Below are 12,350 nucleotides of genomic sequence, written 5' to 3'. Positions count from 1 at the left end.
AGCTATAAATATGTTTTTTGAAAGAAATTTGGGCTTGTTGTCCCAGTCTTTCTGATTAATATACTGATCAACATAGTTTTCATAATATTGATCGTATAAAGCTTTGTCTTCAAGAGTTATTGTATTTATCTAGTTGTAAATATTTCAAGATTTTCTCTCCATGTCAGTTTGAGTAGGCGACCAAGATCCCTCAGACTTCTCATATTGAACGTCTAGAATGGACTGTTCCAAATCCATTGACATTCTCATTGAATTAGACCTAGCGATTGGTCTTTCCCTAGTGGTTGGACGACACTCTGAAATACTGGATCGTTCACTATAGATTTCTCTAATTGGGAGATGATAGGGTTCTTCTTGAAATTGAACTTCAACGTGTGCATCATCGTATTCGAATATCTGAGTCGTGCTACTCTGCCTAGTCCTAGGGGCAATCACATGCTCGATAGACCAGACTGGAATACAAGTTAGCTCGCTCTAGTCTAAAAGTTTGGAACCGTCATGGAAGACCGTTCTAAATTGACTTCCATCAGCATTGTGTAGTTTTTTAGAGATACACCCAAAGCTTTAGGAGAAGCACTGGTATACATCATTTTATAATACAAGACATACAAGACTGGGAATGGGTACGATCTATTCTTAAGACGTAGTCCTTTGGCTCGAATATCTAGGCATAAAACATCATAGATATTCTTATCTTGAAGTGCAACTGTGAATCCAAGCTTACAAGTGAAATAGACTGGACCGTTGTCGAGGTTTGGTTGAACGATTCCTAATAAAGAATTAGAAAAGTTTAGATGCCTTTTATCTCTTAGGGCAATATAGATCGTGCAGGGATGAGAGCCCTTTTGCACAGTGGAAGAATTACAGAGACTTTAACTCAATTTAAATTGGAACCTAAAAATACCTATATATTGGTAAAACCTAAATTAATTATGGCTAAACATGTTTACAAGAAATATTATAGAGAAAAAGAACTTACGCGTATTGATGACTTTGAATCTACCAAACGCCAATTTAGGGCACCACCACTTAGAAACCTTCATATTCTCTACATTGAGATGGTTTATGGGAACCAAATTGGAAGGAGGGAATTATTGGAGAGAAAAGAAATTTCAAAGAGAAACGATGTACGTAAGAGTCACATAACCCTTTAGTATATCGTACCAGTAACTCCCACTTCTTGGAAGTTGAGAGAAAAGTGGGAACGTGGGAAAACCACCCACGTTCCCTTTTAATTTAATAAATTAATATTAAATTAAATTAATATCAAAATAATTAATTAAATTATATTATATTTAATTAATATTTCATTTAAATCATATTTAAATGAATATCCGTCACATAAGCTATAGTTTTAATTTAATTAATCTAATTAAATCAAATTTAATTAAATCAAAATAAACTAAACTATTAATTAATTCTCCAATTAATTAAATATCTTATATTTAATTTAATCCAAATTTGAATCATATTCAAATATGAATTTCTCTCGTAACCTATAGTTTTAATATATATCATATTAATATTAAATTTTAACCTATAGTTTTAGTATGAATTTAATTCACATTAAATTAATATTTGAATAAGTTCAAATACTATATTCTCTCATAAATTAATTTTGAATCATATCCAAAATTAAATTTATATATTAAAGTCTAATTAAAATATAAACTTTATATTATAATGTATCACCATACATTATATTAATTCCCAAAGTATATTTGAACATTTCAAATTACAACCAATATAAATAAATCTCATCACCCTTTACGAGCTAGGAAGGGGACCTAATGAACCTACAGATCAGAAGCTACAACGATATGAGATTAATTAGTTAAACTCATTAACCACATTAATCAATATTCGTTAACTATGTGTACATTCCACTAAAGACTCACCACAGCTGAACTCTTCTCACTATAGATATATTTTTGTGTCCACGGATATAGACAAATACTAGTAAGTTAGTCCTTTACAAGTGTTCGTAACACCAGCTGGGTCAAATTACCGTTTTACCCTTAGGTTACTTCTAGTCCTTAAATACCAATGCTCCTCTAATGAACAACCTGTTTATGGTCCAACCACTAAACAAAAACTCCTCTCTTACCATAAAGAGGGTAGGGCCCTTTGTTCAAGTCCTGGAGACACCATTTAAGGGAACACTTATCTACTTACCCTAAAGGCGGGAAGGAGTGAATCCCATCTTGTGTGATTATGTTTCCAGCTCCCCACTCAATCTTGTCCCAAAATTGATAAGCACATTAAGTCGGCAATCCGGCAACTTTCACCCGTACAAATCAAAGGACAATCCCTCGCAAACAAGAGTTCATAATACACTCAGGATTAAGACTAAGTTACCTAGATCATCCTAATGAAATAGAAACTCAACTAGTTAATGGAGTTACATCTAGTGATTGTTATTTCATGGTTCGATCTTATGCAAACTCATTGCATGGATACACTCACTTGCATGTCGCATACATGAACGCATTGGGTCAATGTGTTTTTATCGAATACAAAGTGAGTCGTATCCTTAGTGTTACCAGGATAAGGTATCTAGCCTTAACCCTATACTGTAGACCCTTTAAGCTGATCTTGAACATTGATCCCCATATGTCTCTACATACTGTTCAAGATTCATCAAAACAGCTTAGAATGTTAGTTTATTGGATTTAGGTTATTAAGACAAAAACTAATAATATAATCAATAACATTTATTGAAATTATAATAATAAAACACTTTATTAATAACGGTCAATGGAATATATTTACTATCTACGAGTTTTAGGACATAAAACCCAACAGATCGGTATATCCAATCATGTCCTAAAGAGTGGTTTTATGATTACTTGAATGCATTCTATGTGCAAATATCTATAATTGTATCTGTGACATAGTTCAATATTTTTATTTGCAAGAAGACGGTATTTCGAAAAGTCTTCACTTACCGGAATGTTGTCTTCTAAAATCCTTACTCACGTTTTCTCTAAAATTAAAGAAAGGATGAGCGTAGATTTCTTTGAGTTCAAGCTTTGGAATAGACCAATTTTGGAGTCTATTCTCATTGTAAGACAATTGATTTTCTACCCTACTATATTTGGATAGAGTTTCTTTCAAATTCTTGGAATTAAATTTAGAATTGTTTGAGGAAGAAGAAGAAGTTTCAATTATGGGTGGATTGAGGGACAATTTCTTTTTTAGTTTAGACAGCATAGGAAGAGAAGAAGAATCCAAGAATTTTAATAGTTTCCTTCTAATATAATTCTAAAAATCTTTTGTCTAGGCTAATCCTTTTCTTTTATCATGGTTCAAAATCATTTATATCAATCGATCTAATTTAAGAAATTATAATCAAAATTAATTCCTTAAATTTCTTGTACCTAAAAGAATGATATGAATATAAACATTAGGAAATTATAATGAAAAGATTTCGCGAATTAGAGAGATAACCATGATAAAGAATTTTGATAAAGAAAAAGATTAAATCTAGAAAAAGAACTAAAAGAATATTATTAGAAATTAACTATCATCCTTCCCGGATTCAAAAGAGGAGTTTACTCCATAGTTTGAGAAAGAGAATAGAGAAAGATGAGTGAAGGTCCGTTATTTCTAAATTCTTGAGGTGAAGGGACCACTTCTTTGGGAGTTCAACATCTCATGAGACTGGTGATCTCATCTGACTACACAATCATAAAAAGGTGGTGATCTCGAGGGACATCCATGTGAGTACGACTCTAATAGATAAAGTTAACAAAATACCCTATCCATAGCATGTAGCACATTATAACATCATAAACATGACATAATCATAACGTTCTTAATCATGAGATTAATATTTCGTGCATCAACATTAACATAAATCAGTCATCATCATCAACATAACTCAATCATACTATCAGTCATCAACATAGGTCATTAATAATTATGCATTTTTAGCTACATCAATGCATAATAGATAAATCATATGCAAACTCTTAACTTCAGTACGAAGGTCTAGTAGAAGAATCTCTTACCTAGAGATTAGCTTAACCAAAAATATTCTTAACAGCAACAGTTAAGCTTCCCAAGAATAAATCCTAAATAGTAAGGGAAAAATATACTAAATTCAATAACTTAACATTTGCTTAAAGATCCAAAAATCCATTTAATTCAACTTACCAAAAGTTGAAGTTGAATTCTAATTCAACCTTAATTGGGCAAAAATCAAAGCTCTGAGTTTCTCCAATAAACTCTAGCCAAGCCTTTGTAAAAATATAATCCAACTTAAATGAGATTCCATCTTAAAATCCAAAATTAAATTAGTTAGGGTCAAAAAATTAATATCTCGTGGGTATTATCCAAAGCCCATTAAAAACTTACCAAAATAGAGGGAAAAAATACCAAAAATTTAGGTGGGCGACTTGGCCAAAGGGACAAATTGGCTCGCGGCTTGGATTGGAGGTAGAAAGCGCGCAAGGCGCAGCTTGGCTTACACGCTTAAGGGTGGCTCAACTTACGCTTATGACTTGGAAGGGGAAATTTGGCTCGGGTGCTTGGCTAAGACGCGAAGAACGGCTCGACTAGAGACTTGGTCGCCGATCGATGACTATAAAGGAGATGCAACCAACAACGTTGATGGAGGAGATGCGGCGGTGAGCGACGATGCACAGCAGAGGCTTCGACAACTCGACTTGAACAACAACTTGAATGGATGACATTTCGTGGTGCCTGACAATCGAAGGGAGGGAGATGACAGCATGCGACGGAGGTTGACGAAGAACCAAGGCGGCAGCGGCTAGGGTTTGTGAAAGTGAATTAGGATTTTTGTCAGCAGAAGAAGAACATAAATAGTAAATCATGTTTTCCAAGGTCTATTTAAGGAAAATATTATTATTATTATTATTATTATTATTATTATTATTATTATTATTATTATTATTATTATTATTATTATTATTATTATTATCTTTTCTTTTTTCTTTATTCTTTTTCCAAAACAAATCCTAAACCTTTTCTCTCCTCATTTAATACCAATCCAATCTCTTTTTTATCTTCTTTTTCTCTTCTCTAAAAAATAATATCAAATATTTCTCTCTACTCTATCACATCTACTTTTATCTTCCCAAAATAATATATATTTTCTTAAATAATTATATTATTTTTAAAATATAATTATCCTCAACTTCATAACTTAATTAATTATATAATCATATATATATAGTATATATAATCTCACCAATTTAAATCAACCAATAACATTTAACTTAAATCAAATCTTTCAACACCAAAAGTTCTAAATTTTAAATAATTAATTAAACATTTTTCTCAAAAATATCTAATTAATTCTAATTTCTACAAAATCAAACAATTCCTGGTAATATCTCAAATTGTCTCCAATTAACACCTCAATAATTCCAACATAACTAAAATTATTCCAAGATAATAAAAAAAATTAAAAAATTAAAAAAATTAAAAATTACCTTATTTTGGGACGTTACGTTAAACCATTATTATTATTTTTTTTTTTTGCTTCAAGATTATATTTTTTTAATGTTTGTTTAAACTTAAAATTAAATCTATATTTCATAAGGTTTCCTGATTGACTTTTTTAATAACCCATATCGATTTCGCTAAAAAATCCTATAATTGAATCTAGAAATTTCTGGAAGTTCGAGATTTGATCGTAGGAAAAAATAAATTTAATCAATGTTTTAAAAAAAATTATTCGAAGACTAAGCTATGATAGAATTTGAGAAATTCTTAGAATTTTTCATTTTCTTAAGGTGAGATTTTTTTCCTTGATATAGTCTAATCAATGAAATATATTTCACTTATTTTACAGGATCATTGCTTCCAATATTAGAGTAATGAGCAATGAAATAAGACATATATATAAAAAATCTTTGTTTTTCTAAATGAATTTTATTCAGGACATTAAATTTAGCCACCGTTTTCTAAACGGGTGTTATGGGATGTTAACACCTTCCCGGTACACAAATAACTTATGAGCTCAACTTTAGTTGTTTTTTTCGCAGTAGTTCCAATCACACCGTAAAAAAATATTGGTGGCGACTCCCTTTTTTCGTTTTTAAAATTAACCCTTTTTAAAAACAGCGGCCGCTCAACATCGTCTTGAGTACGTGCCAACAATTATCATAAATTTTTTTCGATTTTTGGAAACGTCCCTCGAAAAAATTTGACTTTATTTTTGAAGATGTTAAAAAGTAGATAATAAAACCCTAAATGGAGTATGAAATTAGTACTTGTAAACTTAATTTTCAAGAACTCAAATCCAAAAATCAAATGGCCATCAAACATGGACTAAACCATTACAAAATTTTAAAAAAATATTGAATTTTAATTTTAATCATATTGTAAAACATAATTATATATTATAAATATAGATTTTCATAATCTACGTGAGTTATCAATAATTTTCATAAAACTCTCATTTAATTCCATGATGTAACATTTATCTTATTGAATTTTATATTGTATCATAAACCATGACATGTTGGGTGTATGGTACTTTTGTAAGATATATTATAATCAAGTTCAATCGTTTCTATGCTCTTTTCTACTCATTTCTACTCTTTGTTTTATTGTTTTGGTTTTCTTCCAGTGTTTTACATAATAAATCAAATATTTCTGCAATAGTCAGCTTGTTATATATTTTAAATTGCATGGGTGTAAATTATTAAAATTCACAATTCTAGCACGAAAATCAAAAGTAATTCTTTAGTCTATAAAGAAACCCGCCACACTTTATGAAACAAATTATTTATCAAAATAAATTAATTCCCTAATATAGATATTTGGTGGAGTTTTTTCTTTTTAATATAACAAACTGGTCTAAATATTTATACCGTTATAGAACAATTCTAAAAATAGAAAAAATCTACCTGCTCACAATGAAAAATACAAAAAATGTCTCAGTTAACACCCGATTAATCGGCCACACATGCACGCGAGTAATATTTTTTTGAATGATTGTGTGTTACAGCCATGATACACGATCATGTAGTCCTTTTTTAACGATGAGAAAAAAGGATTTAAATTTAACGATTGTGTTGACCATGGTAAACGTCGTGTTGATTATGATAAACGATTGTGCAGTCTAATGTAAATGATCATTAAAAATATTAAATATAACGATTTTATTGACCATGCTAAACGATCGTGTTGACTATGGTAAGCGATCGTTTAGATTGATCTTGTAGTTCTTTTTAAACGATAGAAAATGGGTTTCAAATTTAAAAGGTCGTATTGACCATAGTAAACGATCATTTGGATAATGTCAAAATGATATTTAAACGATCTTGATATTCTTGAATATGAGGAAGATGAAGTAGCTTTAAAGAATATAAGAAATAAAATCTAGAAGATGAGATGAAAAAATCTGGAAGAGAAGATGTATAAATCACAAAGAAAAAGGACGAATCGTCCGCAATATTCAAGGAAAAATCTGAAAATTATGAAAATATTTTATTTATGAGCTTTTGTTTTTTATTACCCGGGCTATAAATATTTTTAGGTTTTGCTACATTTATGTAAATTACCCTATTTGGATTATAATTAATTTCATCAAAAGTCAATAAAATTTAAGATAAATATCAATTTACACCTCGAACTACGGAGGTTATTGTGGAATAAGATATTTTGGAACCAATCACAAATTGTCACACTATTTACTAAAATTATTGAATTTGGGATTAACTAAAAATTAATATGTATCCCAAATTAAAATTAAAGACATAAATTGGTCAATTCTGATGACCACGTGTCTTTATTATGACCGTTGGATCAAGTTAATTATTTTGGTCCAATTAAATATTTTACTTGTGTTAAAATCCAATTGAGGAAAAAAATAAGCTTAATTTAGTCTAAAGCTTAAATATGACCAAAATCCATATGGTTGAGCCCATGGGTCTGGTCTATGGACCAACTAGACCCAAGTCCATAAAAGTCCACCAATAGATTTCTCTTCATCCGTAGGGGTTGGAAATCTTTTACTCCAGAAAGTCTAGAAAGAATTCTCCCAAGAGCTAGAAGACTTCCTAACTCTTGAAGTCGACCACTCTCGAAAATTGAAGTTCCTTTGAAGATACAAACTTTCTTCAAAGACTCCAACTTTAAGAACATCATGTGGTCCGCTTTCTCAAATCAAGCGTAAGCATTCGACCGAGAGAGAATTGGAGAATCAAATTCTAGTGATCTAACCATATTGCATCAAATCAGCATAAATAAAATATCAACGTAAGTTCAACTCCACAAATCAAATTTCTTCGAAAATCTCGTGTGAACAGTTGTATCAAATTAGATGACCCTAAACTAATAATTGTATCAATTTAAACCATGGACTTTGGGTTGTATCAATTTATACCATAAACTAAAAGTTGTACGAATTTAAAACTTAAACTTTCACAAATTTATCAAAATTAAACATTAAACTTTCATAAATATATCAATTTAAACCTTTAACTCTCATAAGTGTATTCAAAGTATGACGATAGTTGCATTTATGCCCTTAAATTTTCAAAAGTAATAATTGGACTCCTAAATTTCTAAAAATGTATTAAAATTAGACATTCAAGCTTATAATAATAGTAAAAATTGAACTTACAAATGATAGAAAATTAAATTATCAAATTTATATAATCAATATAATTTATACAATTACGTAAGTTTTTTTTTTTTTTTTGAAAAGGTAATATTATTATACAACAAGGGGGACCTTAGAGCGCTTGAGACTAAGACAACAAGGCAGAAAACGCTCACAAAAATAAGGAGAAACAAAAAACATAACAAAGCATAAAAAAAAAAGTACATCAAGATCATAAAAAGACACAAAAACAAAAAACTCAAAACAATCCCACAAAATAGGTGAAAACAACAATACAAAGAATAAGAAAAACCTCTCGGTCCGAAGACAAGCAGATAAAAATAAAAAATAAAACAAATTAAATAAAAACAAATACACAAGTTTGAGAATCTAATTTTAAAATATGAATAAATACGAGAGTTTAATTTTTTACTTCAAAAGTGCGAAGAATATAATTACAATAACTAGTGTCCTATTTTAGGGGTGTCTACGCTAAAGTGTCAAAGACTAAAGAGGACACTGAATTTGAAGGACTATAGTAATAAATAATTAAAAGTGGAAGGATGAAATGAAAAATGTTATTAAAAATGGTAAGATAGAATGGGGAGAGGTGGAAATTAAATATATAGGTTTGGTGAATGGGGGGGGTGTCATGTATATGGCATGAGCAATGAGAATCGCATGTTGAATCAGCAAGAGAGTGGGGACCACAGAGCCCCTTGTTAGAAATAACAAAAAAAAATCCTCTTTCCCCTAATAAGCAAAATTGAAAATAAAATAAAAATTTAAAAATAAAAAATATCTTGTGTGACAACGATTTGGATGGTGACGTGGCTCCTTATCAATGGCCTCTTAATCTTAGATATTTTCTAACTCCCAAATATCAGTCCCACGCGTGTTCCCCACTCTCCCCAACGTGGACTTCCACTCTTTTCTCCTACCCTTACAATTCCATTTAATTCCTTTCTTGCCATTTCCATTTTCAATCACTCAACTCTCTTTTTCTTTTTTTAAAAAGGACATTTCTTATTTCATCTTCCTTTTTCTTGTCCAATATTAATCTACATTAAAAAAAAAAAAAAAAAAAAAAAGAATCTTAGTAAACAAAGTTTGTCTCCCATGCCTCTTCCTCCACAGGATCCCTCAAGTCCAAGTTGTTGGAAGTTGAACAACGTTGCAAATCGGTCAAAGGAGCGTGGTTTTAGCCATTTTAAGTAAGGATTATCTGAGACCATGAAGGAAGAGAAAATACAGTCCAGAATGATTATAAATTTTACTGCAAGAGATAAAGATTCAACTATCTCAAAAGCTAAAGGATTCTTTGGACGGACTTATTAACAATGTAGTGTGAATAGGCAGCTGGAAGCAATATGATGATTGAGGTGGAGTATATGATACTTTAGAGGTGTTCTAGTAGGTAGAAAATATATTAATTTTTCTTTCTCAAATTAGCATCACATTGATTTTTGTTGGCAAACTCTACTTCCACCCTCTTTTTTGTCACATTCTTAAGAGATGAAAACAGATATCTGCCCATGTTTCAAGTAGGTGTGACTTCATGATAAGATAAAAAAGTAGTTACTACAAAAATTAACTTAAATGACAAATTTTTATAAATATTTGTAAATATAACAAAATATTATAATTTATCTATGATTGGTCAATGTAGAATAAAGATAAACTACCATTCATGTACATCATGATACATATAAACATAAAACAATTATCCATTTTAATCTATCAAGATTTATGGTAAATAGACCGTAATATTTTACAATTATTTTAATTTATTTTGTTATATTTGAAAATAGAAATAAGAATTATAAATTACCAAACAAGTAAAAATTTTAGAAAATAATCATTTGAACCTTCTCCATTTTATGACAAGGAGGAAAACATCTAAACATCTTTTTTAACATCTTTTTAACATCTTTGTATCACGGGCATTAATTAGTCTTCATAACAAAACCTTCTCTTGCAAGCTAAAATAAGAAAGAGATTATTGTAAGCTTGTCGTCCAACGGTCATACACAATTTTATGCACACTGTTGAATATCTTTTTTCTTTTTTTTTTTTTTAAAGAATAAATCATATAACATATTAAATAAAAAATTCAAAAGATGCATGTTCTCATCTACCAACTAAATTTCTCTCAGTTACATAAAAATCTCTCATTTTTTATCATTGTACGACCTAAGGCGTCAACAATACTATTTAATATTGTCAATTTCTTACTTCTCTTTGTTTGGCAAACAAATAACCTCTAACCAATCATATTAGACAATTAGAGAAGAAATATGTATAAACAAAAAAAATCACTGTCATTTCCAACAAGGAAAGGTTATATTAGAGAAATCTTCCACCTGTTTGTAACCAATACTGTTGATATCACCACATGGTCCCTACTGCCCTTAATTTAGGGTACCTTCATGAGTAGCTTCTATTCACGTTACATCATAAGGACTAGTTGGCATCAATATTGTATTGAAGGACTATGAGATCTTGTAACAATTTCCTGTATAAACTTGAAGATTGACACCGTAAACACTACCATTGGAAGATTACTCCCATGGTAGGCAAGACAATTATGACCATCTCACAGGCACATTGGCATACATGCATATGCGCATACAGTTGTTTTAGGTTCTCAACAACTCTCAAAGGACACCAGTAGTCACATACTAGCTACTCAATTTAGCTATAAACTTTATTTGAGTTAGCTAGAACACTACGGTAAAAAAGCTTTCGACAACAAATTTTGATCCTGAGAAAAGAACTAATTTTCTAAAAATATTTTTAAAGAGTAGTAGTCGATTTAAAGATTGGAAAAAAAAATTCTATCTTACATTTAAATTCCCGTAAAAAGCAATCTATTTTTTTTTTTTAAAATTTTATTAAGAGTTCAAAAAATTTTCATCATCCTCCCCTATCCCATGCATTAGGATTGAGTGAGCATCATAAATATAATTTTATGGTATCTTTTATCTTTATATATATAAAAATAAGAATTCATCTAAGCGTGACCAACTTGATGAAATCATCAAGATTCCTTTTTACATAATTTAAAATATAAATTATCCAAACTCATCTTCAAATCTAAAACCTTAAGGCACACAAAAGCACTTTTTATCGTTCAAATTAAATATCACACTCACACACCTCATAATTATAATATTTTATTATTTGTAACACTCCAAATTAAGATAATTTAATTTTAATTATCTTAAGTGTAATTTTAAAAATTTTGGGTGTAATTTTTCTTTCAATTATATTGTTGGGATATCTCATTTGTGGAGATTGGAATTTATTAGATATTTTGGAAAATATTTAATTGTTTAAAGTCGGAATTTTATTAGGGTTGTTTGTTTTAAGAGATTTATATTTGGGAGAAATTTGATTAATTATATGTGATTATTAATTAATTAAATTTGAAGTTGAAATTTATGTAAGGGTATTTATTTTCGGAATGATAAAAGTGATTGATTGGAGAGAGAGATTTGAGTTTAAAAAGTAGATTTGAAGGGTTAGAGAGAGAGGAATTTGTTTTATTTGGGAATAAAATAAGCAAAGGATAAAAGAAAAATAATAATAATAATTTTTTATTATTTTATTAAATAGCCCTTGTGAAGCATGAGAGGTTACTATTCATCATCTTCCTCAAGCAAATCCTAAAAACCCTAATCTCAATTTCCATCAACTCGCTGTCGTCGTCGCCACCCATCTCCAGTCGTTCAAGTCACCGTCGAGATCCGCGAGTCTTCAACCGCAA

The sequence above is a fragment of the Cucumis melo genome, chromosome 10 (genome assembly GCF_025177605.1).
Source record: "Cucumis melo cultivar AY chromosome 10, USDA_Cmelo_AY_1.0, whole genome shotgun sequence".
In the NCBI taxonomy this organism is placed as follows: Eukaryota; Viridiplantae; Streptophyta; class Magnoliopsida; order Cucurbitales; family Cucurbitaceae; genus Cucumis; species Cucumis melo.
This window is presented reverse-complemented; position numbering follows the sequence as displayed.